Source organism: Lissotriton helveticus, chromosome 11 (genome assembly GCF_964261635.1).
Source record: "Lissotriton helveticus chromosome 11, aLisHel1.1, whole genome shotgun sequence".
In the NCBI taxonomy this organism is placed as follows: Eukaryota; Metazoa; Chordata; class Amphibia; order Caudata; family Salamandridae; genus Lissotriton; species Lissotriton helveticus.
This window is the reverse complement of record NC_136072.1, coordinates 123,416,211-123,442,628: the sequence shown is the minus strand read 5'-3', so window position 1 is coordinate 123,442,628 and position 26,418 is coordinate 123,416,211.

Below are 26,418 nucleotides of genomic sequence, written 5' to 3'. Positions count from 1 at the left end.
CTCCAACAAGCAGTTGATGATGAACTTCAAGACCTGCTGAGAGAGGACATCATGGAAAGGTCGTCCGGACCTACTCCATGGGTGTCACCTGTAGTAGTCGTGACTAAAGGAGGACATGAGAACAAAGTGCGCCTGTGCTTGGACATGCAAGCCCTGAACACGGCCATTGAACGAGAAAGGCACCACGGACGTCATATCAGAGACATGATCACTCGCCTGAACGGAGCGACAGTTTTCTCAAAACTAGATCTCAACAAAGGATACCACCAGCTCGAACTCCATGAAAAGTCGAGGTATATCACCAAGTTTACCACACATCAAGGACTCTTCAGATACAAATACCTTCATTTTGGTATCTCTTCAGCGGCGAAAATCTTTCAAGAAGCCGTTCGGTGAGTGATGCACCACATTCCGAACTCATTCAATTACAGTGACTACATTCTCGTATTTTGAGCAAGCCGCGAAGACCATGACAAAGCCCTAGACCGAATGTGTCATGCCCTTCTGAACGCCAACCTCACACTCAACAGAGACAAGTGTGAATTCCACAAGTCAACTCTCAAGTTCTACGGCCACATCTTCTCCGAAGATGGCATGAGACCAGATCCCAAAAAAGTCTCAGCACTCGCTGATACTCCACAACCTCAAAATGTCAGCGACATTCGGTCCTTCCAGGGCATGGCCAGCTATTGCGCCCGATACATCAAGACTATGCAACCATCAGCTACCCACTGCGAGAACTCACGAGACAAGGCCAAATGTTCCATTGATCCAAAGCATGCGAGCATGCCTTCAACAAGATCAAAGGGGCTGTGAGCTATGCCGCCCATCCGGCATATTTTAACTCCAGACGAAAAACTGAGATCACAGTCGACGACAGCCCCGTTGGCCTTGGCACCATCCTAGCCCAGTATGATGACGAGAGAGACCAGCGTCACATCGTAGCATATGCCAGCCGCAGCCTCACTGACACGGAGAAGGCGTACTACCAACCTGAGAAGGAAAGTCTGGCAGTCGTGTGGGCATGCGAGCACTTCCATCTATTCGTATATGGGAAACACTTCACACTCATCATCGACCATCAGGCCCTAATCACCATCTTCGGCATCCCACGAGCGAAGATGCCTCCAGGTATCGAGAGGTGGGGAATCCGCCTGCAAGACTACACTAAGACCATCATTCACAAACCGGGGAAGGCAGAGAACACAGCGGGACTACATATCACGCCATCCCCAAGTACTGACACAGACACGTGACTCGCTAGCCGAAGAATACCTCCACTTCGTCATTGACCAAACACGCCCACCTGCCATCCCACTGGACACCATTATAGAGGCCACTGCCAAGGATGCCAAACTCCAAGACGTCATGCAACGCATTCGCACAGACTCCTGGAGACACCTGGGGACTCACAAACTACCATCGCTATCAATATGCAAAAACTCTCATCTTTCAGACACGTCAAGGATGATCTCACAATCAGTGCAGATGGGTTGCTATTATGAGACAGAATGATTGTCATTCCTCACCAACTAAGACAAGGGACCATCTATCTAGCACACGAAGGCCACAGAGGCATAGTGGCCACGAAGAAAGCACTGAGAGAGAGGGTCTGGTTCCTGTCCCTTGACCAAATGGTAAAAGCCACGCTTCAAGACTGCCCACAATGCCAACTAGTAGGGCGAGAAGAACCACACGCCCCACTGCAGATGTCTGACCTCCCAGACAGTGTGTGGCAACAAATAGCTGTCAACTTCTTAGGGCCGCTAAAGTCTGGGAAATATGTCATTGTCATCATGGACGTGTTTCCCCGATTTCCCACGCACATTAACTGTCATCCACAAAAGCATCCACCGTTATACCCATCCTTGACTAATTGTTTGTAGCATGGGGAATCCCCAAGGCAGTGAAGACAGACAACAGACCACCTTTCAATGGGCACGAGTTCACAGAATTCGCAAATCACCTGATTTTCAAACACCGTAAAATCACTCCTTTATGGCCCCAGGCCAATGGGATGGTTGAACGCTTCATGGCTATCCTGAAGAAAACACAACAAGCTGAACTGTCCCAGCGTGACATCCAACCAATGCTAAATGAACTACTGCGAGCCTACAGAACCACACCACACAGCACCACCACCTACACGCCTGAGTGGTACTATACCTGGCAGATATTGGCAGCCATCGGCAACCCCAGTACACGGCCTATCCCTGCTGACGAGGGGTGATACCCCGAAACACGTGTCCAGGGATTGCGAAGACAGCGAAGATAGCAGAGGATCGAAAGATGATGCAACGCAAACACTTTACTACATTGACCAGAGTCCTTAGGGGCGACACCGCCGGTGTGTGAGTAGTGTGCGACCCCACCCCCATTTGTAACTTTAAAGCTCCCATGAGCAGTGGGCTGACGAGCCCGGGATCCCGCACCTACGCGCCTGAGTGGTACTGTACCTGGCAGATATTGGCCGCCATCGGCAACCCCAGTACACGGCCTATCCCTGCTGACGAGGGGTGATACCCCGAAACCACGTGTCCAGGGATGGCGAAGACAGCGAAGATAGCAGAGAATCGAAAGATGATGCATCGCGAACACTTTACTACATTGACCAGAGTCCTTAGGGGCGACACCGCCGGTGTGTGAGTAGTGTGCGACCCCACCCCCATTTGTAACTTTAAAGCTCCCGTGAGCAGTGGGCTGACGAGCCCAGGATCCCGCACCTACGCGCCTGAGTGGTACTATACCTGGCAGATATTGGCAGCCATCGGCAACCCCAGTACACGGCCTATCCCTGCTGACGAGGGGTGATACCCCGAAACACGTGTCCAGGGATGGCGAAGACAGCGAAGATAGCAGAGGATCGAAAGATGATGCATCGCGAACACTTTACTACATTGACCAGAGTCCTTAGGGGCGACACCGCCGGTGTGTGAGTAGTGTGCGACCCCACCCCCATTTTTAACTTTAAAGCTCCCGTGAGCAGTGGGCTGACGAGCCCGGGATCCCGCACCTACGCGCCTGAGTGGTACTATACCTGGCAGATATTGGCAGCCATCGGCAACCCCAGTACACGGCCTATCCCTGCTGACGAGGGGTGATACGTCGAAACACGTGTCCAGGGATGGCGATGACAGCGAAGATAGCAGAGGATCGAAAGATGATGCATCGCGAACACTTTACTACATTGACCAGAGTCCTTAGGGGCGAAACTGCCGGTGTGTGAGTAGTGTGCGACCCCACTCCCATTTGTAACTTAAAAGCTCCCGTGAGCAGTGGGCTGACGAGCCCGGGATCCCGCACCTACGCACCTGAGTGGTACTATACCTGGCAGATATTGGCAGCCATCGGCAACCCCAGTACACGGCCTATCCCTGCTGACGAGGGGTGATACCCCGAAACACGTGTCCAGGGATGGCGAAGACAGCGAAGATAGCAGAGGATCGAAAGATGATGCATCGCGAACACTTTACTACATTGACCAGAGCCCTTAGGGGCGACACCGCCGGTGTGTGAGTAGTGTGCGACCCCACCCCCATTTGTAACTTTAAAGCTCCCGTGAGCAGTGGGCTGACGAGCCCGGGATCCCGCACCTACGCGCCTGAGTGGTACTATACCTGGCAGATATTGGCAACCATCGGCAACCTCAGTACACGGCCTATCCCTGCTGACGAGGGGTGATACCCCGAAACACGTGTCCAGGGATGGCGAAGACAGCGAAGATAGCAGAGGATCGAAAGATGATGCATCGCGAACACTTTACTACATTGACCAGAGTCCTTAGGGGCGACACCGCCGGTGTGTGAGTAGTATGCGACCCCACCCCCATTTGTAACTTTAAAGCTCCCGTGAGCAGTGGGCTGACGAGCCCGGGATCCCGCACCTACGCGCCTGAGTGGTACTATACCTGGCAGATATTGGCAGCCATCGGCAACCCCAGTACACGGCCTATCCCTGCTGACGAGGGGTGATACCCCGAAACACGTGTCCAGGGATGGCGATGACAGCGAAGATAGCAGAGGATCGAAAGATGATGCATCGCGAACACTTTACTACATTGACCAGAGCCCCTAGGGCGACACCGCCGGTGTGTGAGTAGTGTGCGACCCCACCCCCATTTGTAACTTTAAAGCTCCCGTGAGCAGTGGGCTGACGAGCCCGGGATCCCGCACCTACGCGCCTGAGTGGTACTATACCTGGCAGATATTGGCAGCCATCTGCAACCCCAGTACACGGCCTATCCCTGCTGACGAGGGGTGATACCCCGAAACACGTGTCCAGGGATGGCGAAGACAGCGAAGATAGCAGAGGATCGAAAGATGATGCATCGCGAACACTTTACTACATTGACCAGAGTCCTTAGGGGCGACACCGCCGGTGTGTGAGTGGTGTGCGACCCCACCCCCATTTGTAACTTTAAAGCTCCCGTGAGCAGTGGGCTGACGAGCCCGGGATCCCGCACCTACGCGCCTTAGTGGTACTATACCTGGCAGATAATGGCAGCCATCGGCAACCCCAGTACACGGCCTATCCCTGCTGACGAGGGGTGATACCCCGAAACACGTGTCCAGGGATGGCGAAGACAGCGAAGATAGCAGAGGATCGAAAGATGATGCATAGCGAACACTTTACGACATTGACTAGAGTCCTTAGGGGCGACACCGCCGGTGTGTGAGTAGTGTGCGACCCCACCCCCATTTGTAACTTTAAAGCTCCCGTGAGCAGTCGCTGACGAGCCCGGGATCCCGCACCTACGCGCCTGAGTGGTACTATACCTGGCAGATATTGGCAGCCATCGGCAACCCCAGTACACGGCCTATCCCTGCTGACGAGGGGTGATACCCTGAAACACGTGTCCAGGGATGGCGAAGACAGCGAAGATAGCAGAGGATTGAAAGATGATGCATCGCGAGCACTTTACTACATTGACCAGAGTCCTTAGGGGCGACACCGCCGGTGTGTGAGTAGTGTGCGACCCCACCCCCATTTGTAACTTTAAAGCTCCCGTGAGCAGTGGGCTGACGAGCCCGGGATCCCGCACCAACGCGCCTGAGTGGTACAATACCTGGCAGATATTGGCAACCATCGGCAACCCCAGTACACGGCCTATCCCTGCTGACGAGGGGTGATACCCTGAAACACGTGTCCAGGGATGGCGAAGACAGCGAAGATAGCAGAGGATCGAAAGATGATGCATCGCGAGCACTTTACTACATTGACCAGAGTCCTTGGGGGCGACACCGCCGGTGTGTGAGTAGTGTGCGACCCCACCCCCATTTGTAACTTTAAAGCTCCCGTGAGCAGTGGGCTGACGAGCCCGGGATCCCGCACCTACGCGCCTGAGTGGTACTATACCTGGCAGATAATGGCAGCCATCGGCAACCCCAGTACACGGCCTATCCCTTCTGACGAGGGGTGATACCCCGAAACACGTGTCCAGGGATGGCGAAGACAGCGAAGATAGCAGAGGATCGAAAGATGATGCATCGCGAACACTTTACGACATTGACCAGAGTCCTTAGGGGCGACACCGCCGGTGTGTGAGTAGTGTGCGACCCCACCCCCATTTGTAATTTTAAAGCTCCCGTGAGCAGTGGCTGACGAGCCCGGGATCCCGCACCTACGCGCCTGAGTGGTACTATACCTGGCAGATATTGGCAGCCATCGGCAACCCCAGTACACGGCCTATCCCTGCTGACGAGGGGTGATAACCCGAAACACGTGTCCAGGGATGGCGAAGACAGCGAAGATAGCAGAGGATCGAAAGATGATGCATCGCGAACACTTTACTACATTGACCAGAGTCCTTAGGGGCGACACCGCCGGTGTGTGAGTAGTGTGCGACCCCACCCCCATTTGTAACTTTAAAGCTCCCGTGAGCAGTGGGCTGACGAGCCCGGGATCCCGCACCTACGCGCCTGAGTGGTACTATACCTGGCAGATATTGGCAGCCATCGGCAACCCCAGTACACGGCCTATCCCTGCTGACGAGGGGTGATACTCCGAAACACGTGTCCAGGGATGGCGAAGACAGCGAAGATAGCAGAGGATCGAAAGATGATGCATCGCGAACACTTTACTACATTGACCAGAGTCCTTAGGGGCGACACCGCCGGTGTGTGAGTAGTGTGCGACCCCACCCCCATTTGTAACTTTAAAGCTCCCGTGAGCAGTGGGCTGACGAGCCCGGGATCCCGCACCTACGCGCCTGAGTGGTACTATACCTGGCAGATATTGGCAGCCATCGGCAACCCCAGTACACGGCCTATCCCTGCTGACGAGGGGTGATACCCCGAAACACGTGTCCAGGGATGGAGAAGACAGCGAAGATAGCAGAGGATCGAAAGAGGATGCATCGCGAACACTTTACTACATTGACCAGAGTTCTTAGGGGCGACACCGCCGGTGTGTGAGTAGTGTGCGACCCCACCCCCATTTGTAACTTTAAAGCTCCCGTGAGCAGTGGGCTGATGAGCCCGGGATCCCGCACCTACGCGCCTGAGTGGTACTATACCTGGCAGATATTGGCAGCCATCGGCAACCCCAGTACACGGCCTATCCCTGCTGACGTGGGGTGATACCCCGAAACACGTGTCCAGGGATGGCGAAGACAGCGAAGATAGCAGAGGATCGAAAGATGATGCATCGCGAACACTTTACGACATTGACCAGAGTCCTTAGGGGCGACACCGCCGGTGTGTGAGTAGTGTGCGACCCCACCCCCATTTGTAACTTTAAAGCTCCCGTGAGCAGTGGCTGACGAGCCCGGGATCCCGCACCTACGCGCCTGAGTGGTACTATACCTGGCAGATATTGGCAGCCATCGGCAACCCCAGTACACGGCCTATCCCTGCTGACGAGGGGTGATAACCCGGAACACGTGTCCAGGGATGGCGAAGACAGCGAAGATAGCAGAGGATCGAAAGATGATGCATAGCGAACACTTTACTACATTGACCAGAGTCCTTAGGGGCGACACCGCCGGTGTGTGAGTAGTGTGCGACCCCACCCCCATTTGTAACTTTAAAGCTCCCGTGAGCAGTGGGCTGACGAGCCTGGGATCCCGCACCTACGCGCCTGAGTGGTACTATACCTGGCAGATATTGGCAGCCATCGGCAACCCCAGTACACGGCCTATCCCTGCTGACGAGGGGTGATAACCCGAAACACGTGTCCAGGGATGGCGAAGACAGCGAAGATAGCAGAGGATCGAAAGATGATGCATCGCGAACACTTTACTACATTGACCAGAGTGCTTAGGGGCGACACTGCCGGTGTGTGAGTAGTGTGTGACCCCCACCCCCATTTGTAACTTTAAAGCTCCCGTGAGCAGTGGGCTGACGAGCCCGGGATCCCGCACCTACGCGCCTTAGTGGTACTATACCTGGCAGATATTGGCAACCATCGGCAACCCCAGTACACGGCCTATCCCTGCTGACGAGGGGTGATACCCCGAAACACGTGTCCAGGGATGGCGAAGACAGCGAAGATAGCAGAGGATCGAAAGATGATGCATCGCGAACACTTTACGACATTGACCAGAGTCCTTAGGGGCGACACCGCCGGTGTGTGAGTAGTGTGCGACCCCACCCCCATTTGTAACTTTAAAGCTCCCGTGAGCAGTGGCTGACGAGCCCGGGATCCCGCACCTACGCGCCTGAGTGGTACTATACCTGGAAGATATTGGCAGCCATCGGCAACCCCAGTACACGGCCTATCCCTGCTGACGAGGGGTGATAACCCGAAACACGTGTCCAGGGATGGCGAAGACAGCGAAGATAGCAGAGGATCGAAAGATGATACATCGCGAACACTTTACTACATTGACCAGAGTCCTTAGGGGCGACACCGCCGGTGTGTGAGTAGTGTGCGACCCCACCCCCATTTGTAACTTTAAAGCTCCCGTGAGCAGTGGGCTGACGAGCCCGGGATCCCGCACCTACGTGCCTGAGTGGTACTATACCTGGCAGATATTGGCAGCCATCGGCAACCCCAGTACACGGCCTATCCCTGCTGACGAGGGGTGATACTCCGAAACACGTGTCCAGGGATGGCGAAGACAGCGAAGATAGCAGAGGATCGAAAGATGATGCATCGCGAACACTTTACTACATTGACCAGAGTCCTTAGGGGCGACACCGCCGGTGTGTGAGTAGTGTGCGACCCCACCCCCATTTGTAACTTTAAAGCTCCCGTGAGCAGTGGGCTGATGAGCCCGGGATCCCGCACCTACGCGCCTGAGTGGTACTATACCTGGCAGATATTGGCAGCCATCGGCAACCCCAGTACACGGCCTATCCCTGCTGACGAGGGGTGATACCCCGAAACACGTGTCCAGGGATGGAGAAGACAGAGAAGATAGCAGAGGATCGAAAGAGGATGCATCGCGAACAGTTTACTACATTGACCAGAGTTCTTAGGGGCGACACCGCCGGTGTGTGAGTAGTGTGCGACCCCACCCCCATTTGTAACTTTAAAGCTCCCGTGAGCAGTGGGTTGACGAGCCCGGGATCCCGCACCTACGCGCCTGAGTGGTACTATACCTGGCAGATATTGGCAGCCATCGGCAACCCCAGTACACGGCCTATCCCTGCTGACGAGGGGTGATACCCCGAAACACGTGTCCAGGGATGGCGAAGACAGCGAAGATAGCAGAGGATCGAAAGATGATGCATCGCGAACACTTTACTACATTGACCAGAGTCCTTAGAGGCGACACCGCCGGTGTGTGAGTAGTGTGCGACCCCACCCCCATTTTTAACTTTAAAGCTCCCGTGAGCAGTGGGCTGACGAGCCCGGGATCCCGCACCTACGCGCCTGAGTGGTACTATACCTGGCAGATATTGGCAGCCATCGGCAACCCCAGTACACGGCCTATCCCTGCTGACGAGGGGTGATACCCCGAAACACGTGTCCAGGGATGGCGAAGACAGCGAAGATAGCAGAGGATCGAAAGATGATGCATCGCGAACACTTTACTACATTGACCAGAGTCCTTAGGGCGACACCGCCGGTGTGTGAGTAGTGTGCGACCCCACCCCCATTTGTAACTTTAAAGCTCCCGTGAGCAGTGGGCTGACGAGCCCGGGATCCCGCACCTACGAGCCTGAGTGGTACTATACCTGGCAGATATTGGCAGCCATCTGCAACCCCAGTACACGGCCTATCCCTGCTGACGAGGGGTGATACCCCGAAACACGTGTCCAGGGATGGCGAAGACAGCGAAGATAGCATAGGATCGAAAGATGATGCATCGCGAACACTTTACTACATTGACCAGAGTCCTTAGGGGCGACACCGCCGGTGTGTGAGTGGTGTGCGACCCCACCCCCATTAGTAACGTTAAAGCTCCCGTGAGCAGTGGGCTGACGAGCCCGGGATCCCGCACCTACGCGCCTGAGTGGTACTATACCTGGCAGATATTGGCAACCATCGGCAACCCCAGTACACGGCCTATCCCTGCTGACGAGGGGTGATACCCCGAAACACGTGTCCAGGGATGGCGAAGACAGCGAAGATTGCAGAGGATCGAAAGATGATGCATCGCGAACACTTTACTACATTGACCAGAGTCCTTAGGGGCGACACCGCCGGTGTGTGAGTAGTGTGCGACCCCACCCCCATTTGTAACTTTAAAGCTCCCGTGAGCAGTGGGCTGACGAGCCCGGGATCCCACACCTACGCGCCTGAGTGGTACTATACCTGGCAGATAATGGCAGCCATCGGCAACCCCAGTACACGGCCTATCCCTGCTGACGAGGGGTGATACCCCGAAACACGTGTCCAGGGATGGCGAAGACAGTGAAGATAGCAGAGGATCGAAAGATGATGCATCGCGAACACTTTACGACATTGACCAGAGTCCTTAGGGGCGACACCGCCGGTGTGTGAGTAGTGTGCGACCCCACCCCCATTTGTAACTTTAAAGCTCCCGTGAGCAGTGGGCTGACGAGCCCGGGATCCCGCACCTACGCGCCTGAGTGGTACTATACCTGGCAGATATTGGCAACCATCGGCAACCCCAGTACACGGCCTATCCCTGCTGACGAGGGGTGATACCCCGAAACACGTGTCCAGGGATGGCGAAGACAGCGAAGATAGCAGAGGATCGAAAGATGATGCATCGCGAACACTTTACGACATTGACCAGAGTCCTTAGGGGCGACACCGCCGGTGTGTGAGTAGTGTGCGACCCCACCCCCATTTGTAACTTTAAAGCTCCCGTGAGCAGTGGCTGACGAGCCCGGGATCCTGCACCTACGCGCCTGAGTGGTACTATACCTGGCAGAAATTGGCAGCCATGGGCAACCCCAGTACACGGCCTATCCCTGCTGACGAGGGGTGATAACCCGAAACACGTGTCCAGGGATGGCGAAGACAGCGAAGATAGCAGAGGATCGAAAGATGATGCATCGCGAACACTTTACGACATTGACCAGAGTCCTTAGGGGCGACACCGCCGGTGTGTGAGTAGTGTGCGACCCCACCCCCATTTGTAACTTTAAAGCTCCCGTGAGCAGTGGGCTGACGAGCCCGGGATCCCGTACCTACGCGCCTGAGTGGTACTATACCTGGCAGATATTGGCAGCCATCGGCAACCCCAGTACACGGCCTATCCCTGCTGACGAAGGGTGATACCCCGAAACACGTGTCCAGGGATGGCGAAGACAGCGAAGATAGCAGAGAATCGAAAGATGATGCATCGCGAACACTTTACTACATTGACCAGAGTCCTTAGGGGCGACACCGCCGGTGTGTGAGTAGTGTGCGACCCCACCCCCATTTGTAACTTTAAAGCTCCCGTGAGCAGTGGGCTGACGAGCCCGGGATCCCGCACCTACGCGCCTGAGTGGTACTATACCTGGCAGATATTGGCAGCCATCGGCAACCCCAGTACACGGCCTATCCCTGCTGACGAGGGGTGATACCCCGAAACACGTGTCCAGGGATGGCGAAGACAGCGAAGATAGCAGAGGATCGAAAGATGATGCATCGCGAACACTTTACTACATTGACCAGAGTCCTTAGGGGCGACACCGCCGGTGTGTGAGTAGTGTGCTACCCCACCCCCATTTTTAACTTTAAAGCTCCCGTGAGCAGTGGGCTGACGAGCCCGGGATCCCGCACCTACGCGCCTGAGTGGTACTATACCTGGCAGATATTGGCAGCCATCGGCAACCCCAGTACACGGCCTATCCCTGCTGACGAGGGGTGATACCCCGAAACACGTGTCCAGGGATGGCGAAGACAGTGAAGATAGCAGAGGATCGAAAGATGATGCATCGCGAACACTTTACGACATTGACCAGAGTCCTTAGGGGCGACACCGCCGGTGTGTGAGTAGTGTGCGACCCCACCCCCATTTGTAACTTTAAAGCTCCCGTGAGCAGTGGGCTGACGAGCCCGGGATCCCGCACCTACGCGCCTGAGTGGTACTATACCTGGCAGATATTGGCAACCATCGGCAACCCCAGTACACGGCCTATCCCTGCTGACGAGGGGTGATACCCCGAAACACGTGTCCAGGGATGGCGAAGACAGCGAAGATAGCAGAGGATCGAAAGATGATGCATCGCGAACACTTTACGACATTGACCAGAGTCCTTAGGGGCGACACCGCCGGTGTGTGAGTAGTGTGCGACCCCACCCCCATTTGTAACTTTAAAGCTCCCGTGAGCAGTGGCTGACGAGCCTGGGATCCTGCACCTACGCGCCTGAGTGGTACTATACCTGGCAGAAATTGGCAGCCATCGGCAACCCCAGTACACGGCCTATCCCTGCTGACGAGGGGTGATAACCCGAAACACGTGTCCAGGGATGGCGAAGACAGCGAAGATAGCAGAGGATCGAAAGATGATGCATCGCGAACACTTTACGACATTGACCAGAGTCCTTAGGGGCGACACCGCCGGTGTGTGAGTAGTGTGCGACCCCACCCCCATTTGTAACTTTAAAGCTCCCGTGAGCAGTGGGCTGACGAGCCCGGGATCCCGTACCTACGCGCCTGAGTGGTACTATACCTGGCAGATATTGGCAGCCATCGGCAACCCCAGTACACGGCCTATCCCTGCTGACGAAGGGTGATACCCCGAAACACGTGTCCAGGGATGGCGAAGACAGCGAAGATAGCAGAGAATCGAAAGATGATGCATCGCGAACACTTTACTACATTGACCAGAGTCCTTAGGGGCGACACCGCCGGTGTGTGAGTAGTGTGCGACCCCACCCCCATTTGTAACTTTAAAGCTCCCGTGAGCAGTGGGCTGACGAGCCCAGGATCCCGCACCTACGCGCCTGAGTGGTACTATACCTGGCAGATATTGGCAGCCATTGGCAACCCCAGTACACGGCCTATCCCTGCTGACGAGGGGTGATACCCCGAAACACGTGTCCAGGGATGGCGAAGACAGCGAAGATAGCAGAGGATCGAAAGATGATGCATCGCGAACACTTTACTACATTGACCAGAGTCCTTAGGGCGACACCGCCGGTGTGTGAGTAGTGTGCGACCCCACCCCCATTTGTAACTTTAAAGCTCCCGTGAGCAGTGGGCTGACGAGCCCGGGATCCCGCACCTACGCGCCTGAGTGGTACTATACCTGGCAGATATTGGCAACCATCGGCAACCCCAGTACACGGCCTATCCCTGCTGACGAGGGGTGATACCCCGAAACACGTGTCCAGGGATGGCGAAGACAGCGAAGATAGCAGAGGATCGAAAGATGATGCATCGCGAACACTTTACTACATTGACCAGAGTCCTTAGGGGCGACACCGCCGGTGTGTGAGTAGTGTGCGACCCCACCCCCATTTGTAACTTTAAAGCTCCCGTGAGCAGTGGGCTGACGAGCCCGGGATCCCACACCTACGCGCCTGAGTGGTACTATACCTGGCAGATAATGGCAGCCATCGGCAACCCCAGTACACGGCCTATCCCTGCTGACGAGGGGTGATACCCCGAAACACGTGTCCAGGGATGGCGAAGACAGTGAAGATAGCAGAGGATCGAAAGATGATGCATCGCGAACACTTTACGACATTGACCAGAGTCCTTAGGGGCGACACCGCCGGTGTGTGAGTAGTGTGCGACCCCACCCCCATTTGTAACTTTAAAGCTCCCGTGAGCAGTGGGCTGACGAGCCCGGGATCCCGCACCTACGCGCCTGAGTGGTACTATACCTGGCAGATATTGGCAACCATCGGCAACCCCAGTACACGGCCTATCCCTGCTGACGAGGGGTGATACCCCGAAACACGTGTCCAGGGATGGCGAAGACAGCGAAGATAGCAGAGGATCGAAAGATGATGCATCGCGAACACTTTACGACATTGACCAGAGTCCTTAGGGGCGACACCGCCGGTGTGTGAGTAGTGTGCGACCCCACCCCCATTTGTAACTTTAAAGCTCCCGTGAGCAGTGGCTGACGAGCCCGGGATCCTGCACCTACGCGCCTGAGTGGTACTATACCTGGCAGAAATTGGCAGCCATCGGCAACCCCAGTACACGGCCTATCCCTGCTGACGAGGGGTGATAACCCGAAACACGTGTCCAGGGATGGCGAAGACAGCGAAGATAGCAGAGGATCGAAAGATGATGCATCGCGAACACTTTACGACATTGACCAGAGTCCTTAGGGGCGACACCGCCGGTGTGTGAGTAGTGTGCGACCCCACCCCCATTTGTAACTTTAAAGCTCCCGTGAGCAGTGGGCTGACGAGCCCGGGATCCCGTACCTACGCGCCTGAGTGGTACTATACCTGGCAGATATTGGCAGCCATCGGCAACCCCAGTACACGGCCTATCCCTGCTGACGAAGGGTGATACCCCGAAACACGTGTCCAGGGATGGCGAAGACAGCGAAGATAGCAGAGAATCGAAAGATGATGCATCGCGAACACTTTACTACATTGACCAGAGTCCTTAGGGGCGACACCGCCGGTGTGTGAGTAGTGTGCGACCCCACCCCCATTTGTAACTTTAAAGCTCCCGTGAGCAGTGGGCTGACGAGCCCGGGATCCCGCACCTACGCGCCTGAGTGGTACTATACCTGGCAGATATTGGCAGCCATCGGCAACCCCAGTACACGGCCTATCCCTGCTGACGAGGGGTGATACCCCGAAACACGTGTCCAGGGATGGCGAAGACAGCGAAGATAGCAGAGGATCGAAAGATGATGCATCGCGAACACTTTACTACATTGACCAGAGTCCTTAGGGGCGACACCGCCGGTGTGTGAGTAGTGTGCGACCCCACCCCCATTTTTAACTTTAAAGCTCCCGTGAGCAGTGGGCTGACGAGCCCGGGATCCCGCACCTACGCGCCTGAGTGGTACTATACCTGGCAGATATTGGCAGCCATCGGCAACCCCAGTACACGGCCTATCCCTGCTGACGAGGGGTGATACCCCGAAACACGTGTCCAGGGATGGCGAAGACAGTGAAGATAGCAGAGGATCGAAAGATGATGCATCGCGAACACTTTACGACATTGACCAGAGTCCTTAGGGGCGACACCGCCGGTGTGTGAGTAGTGTGCGACCCCACCCCCATTTGTAACTTTAAAGCTCCCGTGAGCAGTGGGCTGACGAGCCCGGGATCCCGCACCTACGCGCCTGAGTGGTACTATACCTGGCAGATATTGGCAACCATCGGCAACCCCAGTACACGGCCTATCCCTGCTGACGAGGGGTGATACCCCGAAACACGTGTCCAGGGATGGCGAAGACAGCGAAGATAGCAGAGGATCGAAAGATGATGCATCGCGAACACTTTACGACATTGACCAGAGTCCTTAGGGGCGACACCGCCGGTGTGTGAGTAGTGTGCGACCCCACCCCCATTTGTAACTTTAAAGCTCCCGTGAGCAGTGGCTGACGAGCCTGGGATCCTGCACCTACGCGCCTGAGTGGTACTATACCTGGCAGAAATTGGCAGCCATCGGCAACCCCAGTACACGGCCTATCCCTGCTGACGAGGGGTGATAACCCGAAACACGTGTCCAGGGATGGCGAAGACAGCGAAGATAGCAGAGGATCGAAAGATGATGCATCGCGAACACTTTACGACATTGACCAGAGTCCTTAGGGGCGACACCGCCGGTGTGTGAGTAGTGTGCGACCCCACCCCCATTTGTAACTTTAAAGCTCCCGTGAGCAGTGGGCTGACGAGCCCGGGATCCCGTACCTACGCGCCTGAGTGGTACTATACCTGGCAGATATTGGCAGCCATCGGCAACCCCAGTACACGGCCTATCCCTGCTGACGAAGGGTGATACCCCGAAACACGTGTCCAGGGATGGCGAAGACAGCGAAGATAGCAGAGAATCGAAAGATGATGCATCGCGAACACTTTACTACATTGACCAGAGTCCTTAGGGGCGACACCGCCGGTGTGTGAGTAGTGTGCGACCCCACCCCCATTTGTAACTTTAAAGCTCCCGTGAGCAGTGGGCTGACGAGCCCAGGATCCCGCACCTACGCGCCTGAGTGGTACTATACCTGGCAGATATTGGCAGCCATCGGCAACCCCAGTACACGGCCTATCCCTGCTGACGAGGGGTGATACCCCGAAACACGTGTCCAGGGATGGCGAAGACAGCGAAGATAGCAGAGGATCGAAAGATGATGCATCGCGAACACTTTACTACATTGACCAGAGTCCTTAGGGGCGACACCGCCGGTGTGTGAGTAGTGTGCGACCCCACCCCCATTTTTAACTTTAAAGCTCCCGTGAGCAGTGGGCTGACGAGCCCGGGATCCCGCACCTACGCGCCTGAGTGGTACTATACCTGGCAGATATTGGCAGCCATCGGCAACCCCAGTACACGGCCTATCCCTGCTGACGAGGGGTGATACGTCGAAACACGTGTCCAGGGATGGCGATGACAGCGAAGATAGCAGAGGATCGAAAGATGATGCATCGCGAACACTTTACTACATTGACCAGAGTCCTTAGGGGCGAAACTGCCGGTGTGTGAGTAGTGTGCGACCCCACTCCCATTTGTAACTTAAAAGCTCCCGTGAGCAGTGGGCTGACGAGCCCGGGATCCCGCACCTACGCACCTGAGTGGTACTATACCTGGCAGATATTGGCAGCCATCGGCAACCCCAGTACACGGCCTATCCCTGCTGACGAGGGGTGATACCCCGAAACACGTGTCCAGGGATGGCGAAGACAGCGAAGATAGCAGAGGATCGAAAGATGATGCATCGCGAACACTTTACTACATTGACCAGAGCCCTTAGGGGCGACACCGCCGGTGTGTGAGTAGTGTGCGACCCCACCCCCATTTGTAACTTTAAAGCTCCCGTGAGCAGTGGGCTGACGAGCCCGGGATCCCGCACCTACGCGCCTGAGTGGTACTATACCTGGCAGATATTGGCAACCATCGGCAACCTCAGTACACGGCCTATCCCTGCTGACGAGGGGTGATACCCCGAAACACGTGTCCAGGGATGGCGAAGACAGCGAAGATAGCAGAGGATCGAAAGATGATGCATCGCGAACACTTTACTACATTGACCAGAGTCCTTAGGGGCGACACCGCCGGTGTGTGAGTAGTATGCGACCCCACCCCCATTTGTAACTTTAAAGCTCCCGTGAGCAGTGGGCTGACGAGCCCGGGATCCCGCACCTACGCGCCTGAGTGGTACTATACCTGGCAGATATTGGCAGCCATCGGCAACCCCAGTACACGGCCTATCCCTGCTGACGAGGGGTGATACCCCGAAACACGTGTCCAGGGATGGCGATGACAGCGAAGATAGCAGAGGATCGAAAGATGATGCATCGCGAACACTTTACTACATTGACCAGAGCCCCTAGGGCGACACCGCCGGTGTGTGAGTAGTGTGCGACCCCACCCCCATTTGTAACTTTAAAGCTCCCGTGAGCAGTGGGCTGACGAGCCCGGGATCCCGCACCTACGCGCCTGAGTGGTACTATACCTGGCAGATATTGGCAGCCATCTGCAACCCCAGTACACGGCCTATCCCTGCTGACGAGGGGTGATACCCCGAAACACGTGTCCAGGGATGGCGAAGACAGCGAAGATAGCAGAGGATCGAAAGATGATGCATCGCGAACACTTTACTACATTGACCAGAGTCCTTAGGGGCGACACCGCCGGTGTGTGAGTGGTGTGCGACCCCACCCCCATTTGTAACTTTAAAGCTCCCGTGAGCAGTGGGCTGACGAGCCCGGGATCCCGCACCTACGCGCCTTAGTGGTACTATACCTGGCAGATAATGGCAGCCATCGGCAACCCCAGTACACGGCCTATCCCTGCTGACGAGGGGTGATACCCCGAAACACGTGTCCAGGGATGGCGAAGACAGCGAAGATAGCAGAGGATCGAAAGATGATGCATAGCGAACACTTTACGACATTGACTAGAGTCCTTAGGGGCGACACCGCCGGTGTGTGAGTAGTGTGCGACCCCACCCCCATTTGTAACTTTAAAGCTCCCGTGAGCAGTCGCTGACGAGCCCGGGATCCCGCACCTACGCGCCTGAGTGGTACTATACCTGGCAGATATTGGCAGCCATCGGCAACCCCAGTACACGGCCTATCCCTGCTGACGAGGGGTGATACCCTGAAACACGTGTCCAGGGATGGCGAAGACAGCGAAGATAGCAGAGGATTGAAAGATGATGCATCGCGAGCACTTTACTACATTGACCAGAGTCCTTAGGGGCGACACCGCCGGTGTGTGAGTAGTGTGCGACCCCACCCCCATTTGTAACTTTAAAGCTCCCGTGAGCAGTGGGCTGACGAGCCCGGGATCCCGCACCAACGCGCCTGAGTGGTACAATACCTGGCAGATATTGGCAACCATCGGCAACCCCAGTACACGGCCTATCCCTGCTGACGAGGGGTGATACCCTGAAACACGTGTCCAGGGATGGCGAAGACAGCGAAGATAGCAGAGGATCGAAAGATGATGCATCGCGAGCACTTTACTACATTGACCAGAGTCCTTGGGGGCGACACCGCCGGTGTGTGAGTAGTGTGCGACCCCACCCCCATTTGTAACTTTAAAGCTCCCGTGAGCAGTGGGCTGACGAGCCCGGGATCCCGCACCTACGCGCCTGAGTGGTACTATACCTGGCAGATAATGGCAGCCATCGGCAACCCCAGTACACGGCCTATCCCTTCTGACGAGGGGTGATACCCCGAAACACGTGTCCAGGGATGGCGAAGACAGCGAAGATAGCAGAGGATCGAAAGATGATGCATCGCGAACACTTTACGACATTGACCAGAGTCCTTAGGGGCGACACCGCCGGTGTGTGAGTAGTGTGCGACCCCACCCCCATTTGTAATTTTAAAGCTCCCGTGAGCAGTGGCTGACGAGCCCGGGATCCCGCACCTACGCGCCTGAGTGGTACTATACCTGGCAGATATTGGCAGCCATCGGCAACCCCAGTACACGGCCTATCCCTGCTGACGAGGGGTGATAACCCGAAACACGTGTCCAGGGATGGCGAAGACAGCGAAGATAGCAGAGGATCGAAAGATGATGCATCGCGAACACTTTACTACATTGACCAGAGTCCTTAGGGGCGACACCGCCGGTGTGTGAGTAGTGTGCGACCCCACCCCCATTTGTAACTTTAAAGCTCCCGTGAGCAGTGGGCTGACGAGCCCGGGATCCCGCACCTACGCGCCTGAGTGGTACTATACCTGGCAGATATTGGCAGCCATCGGCAACCCCAGTACACGGCCTATCCCTGCTGACGAGGGGTGATACTCCGAAACACGTGTCCAGGGATGGCGAAGACAGCGAAGATAGCAGAGGATCGAAAGATGATGCATCGCGAACACTTTACTACATTGACCAGAGTCCTTAGGGGCGACACCGCCGGTGTGTGAGTAGTGTGCGACCCCACCCCCATTTGTAACTTTAAAGCTCCCGTGAGCAGTGGGCTGACGAGCCCGGGATCCCGCACCTACGCGCCTGAGTGGTACTATACCTGGCAGATATTGGCAGCCATCGGCAACCCCAGTACACGGCCTATCCCTGCTGACGAGGGGTGATACCCCGAAACACGTGTCCAGGGATGGAGAAGACAGCGAAGATAGCAGAGGATCGAAAGAGGATGCATCGCGAACACTTTACTACATTGACCAGAGTTCTTAGGGGCGACACCGCCGGTGTGTGAGTAGTGTGCGACCCCACCCCCATTTGTAACTTTAAAGCTCCCGTGAGCAGTGGGCTGATGAGCCCGGGATCCCGCACCTACGCGCCTGAGTGGTACTATACCTGGCAGATATTGGCAGCCATCGGCAACCCCAGTACACGGCCTATCCCTGCTGACGTGGGGTGATACCCCGAAACACGTGTCCAGGGATGGCGAAGACAGCGAAGATAGCAGAGGATCGAAAGATGATGCATCGCGAACACTTTACTACATTGACCAGAGTCCTTAGGGGCGACACCGCCGGTGTGTGATTAGTGTGCGACCCCACCCCCATTTTTAACTTTAAAGCTCCCGTGAGCAGTGGGCTGACGAGCCCGGGATCCCGCACCTACGCGCCTGAGTGGTACTATACCTGGTAGATATTGGCAGCCATCGGCAACCCCAGTACACGGCCTATCCCTGCTGACGAGGGGTGATACCCCGAAACACGTGTCCAGGGATGGCGAAGACAGCGAAGATAGCAGAGGATCGAAAGATGATGCATCGCGAACACTTTACTACATTGACCAGAGTCCTTAGGGCGACACCGCCGGTGTGTGAGTAGTGTGCGACCCCACCCCCATTTGTAACTTTAAAGCTCCCGTGAGCAGTGGGCTGACGAGCCCGGGATCCCGCACCTACGAGCCTGAGTGGTACTATACCTGGCAGATATTGGCAGCCATCTGCAACCCCAGTACACGGCCTATCCCTGCTGACGAGGGGTGATACCCCGAAACACGTGTCCAGGGATGGCGAAGACAGCGAAGATAGCATAGGATCGAAAGATGATGCATCGCGAACACTTTACTACATTGACCAGAGTCCTTAGGGGTGACACCGCCGGTGTGTGAGTGGTGTGCGACCCCTCCCCCATTTGTAACTTTAAAGCTCCCGTGAGCAGTGGGCTGACGAGCCCGGGATCCCGCACCTACGCGCCTGAGTGGTACTATACCTGGCAGATAATGGCAGCCATCTGCAACCCCAGTACACGGCCTATCCCTGCTGACGAGGGGTGATACCCCGAAACACGTGTCCAGGGATGGCGAAGACAGCGAAGATAGCAGAGGATCGAAAGATGATGCATCGCGAACACTTTACGACATTGACTAGAGTCCTTAGGGGCGACACCGCCGGTGTGTGAGTAGTGTGCTACCCCACCCCCATTTGTAACTTTAAAGCTCCCGTGAGCAGTCGCTGATGAGCCCGGGATACCGCACCTACGTGCCTGAGTGGTACTATACCTGGCAGATATTGGCAGCCATCGGCAACCCCAGTACACGGCCTATCCCTGCTGACGAGGGGTGATACCCCGAAACACGTGTCCAGGGATGGCGAAGACAGCGAAGATAGCAGAGGATCGAAAGATGATGCATCGCGAACACTTTACTACATTGACCAGAGTCCTTAGGGGCGACACCGCCGGTGTGTGAGTAGTGTGTGACCCCCACCCCCATTTGTAACTTTAAAGCTCCCGTGAGCAGTGGGCTGACGAGCCCGGGATCCCGCACCTACGCGCCTGAGTGGTACTATACCTGGCAGATATTGGCAACCATCGGCAACCCCAGTACACGGCCTATCCCTGCTGACGAGGGGTGATACCCACGAAACACGTGTCCAGGGATGACGAAGACAGCGAAGATAGCAGAGGATCGAAAGATGATGCATCGCGAACACTTTACTACATTGACCAGAGTCCTTAGGGGCGACACCGCCGGTGTGTGAGTAGTGTGCGACCCCACCCCCATTTGTAACTTTAAAGCTCCCGTGAGCAGTGGGCTGACGAGCCCGGGATCCCGCACCTACGCGCCTGAGTGGTACTATACCTGGCAGATAATGGCAGCCATCGGCAACCCCAGTACACGGCCTATCCCTGCTGTCGAGGGGTGATACCCCGAAACACGTGTCCAGGGATGGCGAAGACAGCGAAGATAGCAGAGGATCGAAAGATGATGCATCGCGAACACTTTACGACATTGACTAGAGTCCTTAGGGGCGACACCGCCGGTGTGTGAGTAGTGTGCGACCCCACCCCCATTTGTAACTTTAAAGCTCCCGTGAGCAGTGGCTGACGAGCCCGGGATCCCGCACCTACGCGCCTGAGTGGTACTATACCTGGCAGATATTGGCAGCCATCGGCAACCCCAGTACACGGCCTATCCCTGCTGACGAGGGGTGATAACCCGAAACACGTGTCCAGGGATGGCGAAGACAGCGAAGATAGCAGAGGATCGAAAGATGATGCATCGCGAACACTTTACTACATTGACCAGAGTCCTTAGGGGCGACACCGCCGGTGTGTGAGTAGTGTGCGACCCCACCCCCATTTGTAACTTTAAAGCTCCTGTGAGCAGTGGGCTGACGAGCCCGGGATCCCGCACCTACGCGCCTGAGTGGTACTATACCTGGCAGATATTGGCAGCCATCGGCAACCCCAGTACACGGCCTATCCCTGCTGACGAGGGGTGATAACCCGAAACACGTGTCCAGGGATGGCGAAGACAGCGAAGATAGCAGAGGATCGAGAGATGATGCATCGCGAACACTTTACTACATTGACCAGAGTCCTTGGGGGCGACACCGCCGGTGTGTGAGTAGTGTGTGACCCCCACCCCCATTTGTAACTTTAAAGCTCCCGTGAGCAGTGGGCTGACGAGCCCGGGATCCCGCACCTACGCGCCTGAGTGGTACTATACCTGGCAGATATTGGCAACCATCGGCAACCCCAGTACACGGCCTATCCCTGCTGACGAGGGGTGATACCCCGAAACACGTGTCCAGGGATGGCGAAGACAGCGAAGATAGCAGAGGATCGAAAGATGATGCATCGCGAACACTTTACGACATTGACCAGAGTCCTTAGGGGCGACACCGCCGGTGTGTGAGTAGTGTGCGACCCCACCCCCATTTGTAACTTTAAAGCTCCCGTGAGCAGTGGCTGACGAGCCCGGGATCCCGCACCTACGCGCCTGAGTGGTACTATACCTGGCAGATATTGGCAGCCATCGGCAACCCCAGTACACGGCCTATCCCTGCTGACGAGGGGTGATACCCCGAAACACGTGTCCAGGGATGGAGAAGACAGCGAAGATAGCAGAGGATTGAAAGAGGATGCATCGCGAACACTTTACTACATTGACCAGAGTTCTTAGGGGCGACACCGCCGGTGTGTGAGTAGTGTGCGACCCCACCCCCATTTGTAACTTTAAAGCTCCCGTGAGCAGTGGGCTGACGAGCCCGGGATCCCGCACCTACGCGCCTGAGTGGTACTATACCTGGCAGATATTGGCAGCCATCGGCAACCCCAGTACACGGCCTATCCCTGCTGACGAGGGGTGATACCCCGAAACACGTGTCCAGGGATGGCGAAGACAGCGAAGATAGCAGAGGATCGAAAGATGATGCATCGCGAACACTTTACTACATTGACCAGAGTCCTTAGGGGCGACACCGCCGGTGTGTGAGTAGTGTGCGACCCCACCCCCATTTTTAACTTTAAAGCTCCCGTGAGCAGTGGGCTGACGAGCCCGGGATCCCGCACCTACGCGCCTGAGTGGTACTATACCTGGCAGATATTGGCAGCCATCGGCAACCCCAGTACACGGCCTATCCCTGCTGACGAGGGGTGATACCCCGAAACACGTGTCCAGGGATGGCGAAGACAGCGAAGATAGCAGAGGATCGAAAGATGATGCATCGCGAACACTTTACTACATTGACCAGAGTCCTTAGGGCGACACCGCCGGTGTGTGAGTAGTGTGCGACCCCACCCCCATTTGTAACTTTAAAGCTCCCGTGAGCAGTGGGCTGACGAGCCCGGGATCCCGCACCTACGAGCCTGAGTGGTACTATACCTGGCAGATATTGGCAGCCATCTGCAACCCCAGTACACGGCCTATCCCTGCTGACGAGGGGTGATACCCCGAAACACGTGTCCAGGGATGGCGAAGACAGCGAAGATAGCATAGGATCGAAAGATGATGCATCGCGAACACTTTACTACATTGACCAGAGTCCTTAGGGGCGACACCGCCGGTGTGTGAGTGGTGTGCGACCCCTCCCCCATTTGTAACTTTAAAGCTCCCGTGAGCAGTGGGCTGACGAGCCCGGGATCCCGCACCTACGCGCCTGAGTGGTACTATACCTGGCAGATAATGGCAGCCATCGGCAACCCCAGTACACGGCCTATCCCTGCTGACGAGGGGTGATACCCCGAAACACGTGTCCAGGGATGGCGAAGACAGCGAAGATAGCAGAGGATCAAAAGATGATGCATCGCGAACACTTTACGACATTGACTAGAGTCCTTAGGGGCGACACCGCCGGTGTGTGAGTAGTGTGCTACCCCACCCCCATTTGTAACTTTAAAGCTCCCGTGAGCAGTCGCTGATGAGCCCGGGATCCCGCACCTACGTGCCTGAGTGGTACTATACCTGGCAGATATTGGCAGCCATCGGCAACCCCAGTACATGGCCTATCCCTGCTGACGAGGGGTGATACCCCGAAACACGTGTCCAGGGATGGCGAAGACAGCGAAGATAGCAGAGGATCGAAAGATGATGCATCGCGAACACTTTACTACATTGACCAGAGTCCTTAGGGGCGACACCGCCGGTGTGTGAGTAGTGTGCGACCCCACCCCCATTTGTAACTTTAAAGCTCCCGTGAGCAGTGGGCTGACGAGCCCGGGATCCCGCACCTATGCGCCTGAGTGGTACTATACCTGGCAGATAATGGCAGCCATCGGCAACCCCAGTACACGGCCTATCCCTGCTGACGAGGGGTGATACCCCGAAACACGTGTCCAGGGATGGCGAAGACAGCGAAGATAGCAGAGGATCGAAAGATGATGCATCGCGAACACTTTACGACATTGACCAGAGTCCTTAGGGGCGACACCGCCGGTGTGTGAGTAGTGTGCGACCCCACCCCCATTTGTAACTTTAAAGCTCCCGTGAGCAGTGGCTGACGAGCCCGGGATCCCGCACCTACGCGCCTGAGTGGTACTATACCTGGCAGATATTGGCAGCCATCGGTAACCCCAGTACACGGCCTATCCCTGCTGACGAGGGGTGATAACCCGAAACACGTGTCCAGGGATGGCGAAGACAGCGAAGATAGCAGAGGATCGAAAGATGATGCATCGCGAACACTTTACTACATTGACCAGAGTCCTTAGGGGCGACACCGCCGGTGTGTGAGTAGTGTGCGACCCCACCCCCATTTGTAACTTTAAAGCTCCCGTGAGCAGTGGGCTGACGAGCCCGGGATCCCGCACCTACGCGCCTGAGTGGTACTATACCTGGCAGATATTGGCAGCCATCGGCAACCCCAGTACACGGCCTATCCCTGCTGACGAGGGGTGATAACCCGAAACACGTATCCAGGGATGGCGAAGACAGCGAAGATAGCAGAGGATCGAAAGATGATGCATCGCGAACACTTTACTACATTGACCAGAGTCCTTAGGGGCGACACCGCCGGTGTGTGAGTAGTGTGTGACCCCCACCCCCATTTGTAACTTTAAAGCTCCCGTGAGCAGTGGGCTGACGAGCCCGGGATCCCGCACCTACGCGCCTGAGTGGTACTATACCTGGCAGATATTGGCAACCATCGGCAACCCCAGTACACGGCCTATCCCTGCTGACGAGGGGTGATACCCCGAAACACGTGTCCAGGGATGGCGAAGACAGCGAAGATAGCAGAGGATCGAAAGATGATGCATCGCGAACACTTTACGACATTGACCAGAGTCCTTAGGGGCGACACCGCCGGTGTGTGAGTAGTGTGCGACCCCACCCCCATTTGTAACTTTAAAGCTCCCGTGAGCAGTGGCTGACGAGCCCGGGATCCCGCACCTACGCGCCTGAGTGGTACTATACCTGGCAGATATTGGCAGCCATCGGCAACCCCAGTACACGGCCTATCCCTGCTGACGAGGGGTGATAACCCGAAACACGTGTCCAGGGATGGCGAAGACAGCGAAGATAGCAGAGGATCGAAAGATGATGCATCGCGAACACTTTACTACATTGACCAGAGTCCTTAGGGGCGACACCGCCGGTGTGTGAGTAGTGTGCGACCCCACCCCCATTTGTAACTTTAAAGCTCCCGTGAGCAGTGGGCTGACGAGCCCGGGATCCCGCACCTACGCGCCTGAGTGGTACTATACCTGGCAGATATTGGCAGCCATCTGCAACCCCAGTACACGGCCTATCCCTGCTGACGAGGGGTGATACTCCGAAACACGTGTCCAGGGATGGCGAAGACAGCGAAGATAGCAGAGGATCGAAAGATGATGCATCGCGAACACTTTACTACATTGACCAGAGTCCTTAGGGGCGACACCGCCGGTGTGTGAGTAGTGTGCGACCCCACCCCCATTTGTAACTTTAAAGCTCCCGTGAGCAGTGGGCTGATGAGCCCGGGATCCCGCACCTACGCGCCTGAGTGGTACTATACCTGGCAGATATTGGCAGCCATCGGCAACCCCAGTACACGGCCTATCCCTGCTGACGAGGGGTGATACCCCGAAACACGTGTCCAGGGATGGAGAAGACAGCGAAGATAGCAGAGGATCGAAAGAGGATGCATCGCGAACACTTTACTACATTGACCAGAGTTCTTAGGGGCGACACCGCCGGTGTGTGAGTAGTGTGCGACCCCACCCCCATTTGTAACTTTAAAGCTCCCGTGAGCAGTGGGCTGACGAGCCCGGGATCCCGCACCTACGCGCCTGAGTGGTACTATACCTGGCAGATATTGGCAGCCATCGGCAACCCCAGTACACGGCCTATCCCTGCTGACGAGGGGTGATACCCCGAAACACGTGTCCAGGGATGGCGAAGACAGCGAAGATAGCAGAGGATCGAAAGATGATGCATCGCGAACACTTTACTACATTGACCAGAGTCCTTAGGGGCGACACCGCCGGTGTGTGAGTAGTGTGCGACCCCACCCCCATTTTTAACTTTAAAGCTCCCGTGAGCAGTGGGCTGACGAGCCCGGGATCCCGCACCTACGCGCCTGAGTGGTACTATACCTGGCAGATATTGGCAGCCATCGGCAACCCCAGTACACGGCCTATCCCTGCTGACGAGGGGTGATACCCCGAAACACGTGTCCAGGGATGGCGAATTCAGCGAAGATAGCAGAGGATCGAAAGATGATGCATCGCGAACACTTTACTACATTGACCAGAGTCCTTAGGGCGACACCGCCGGTGTGTGAGTAGTGTGCG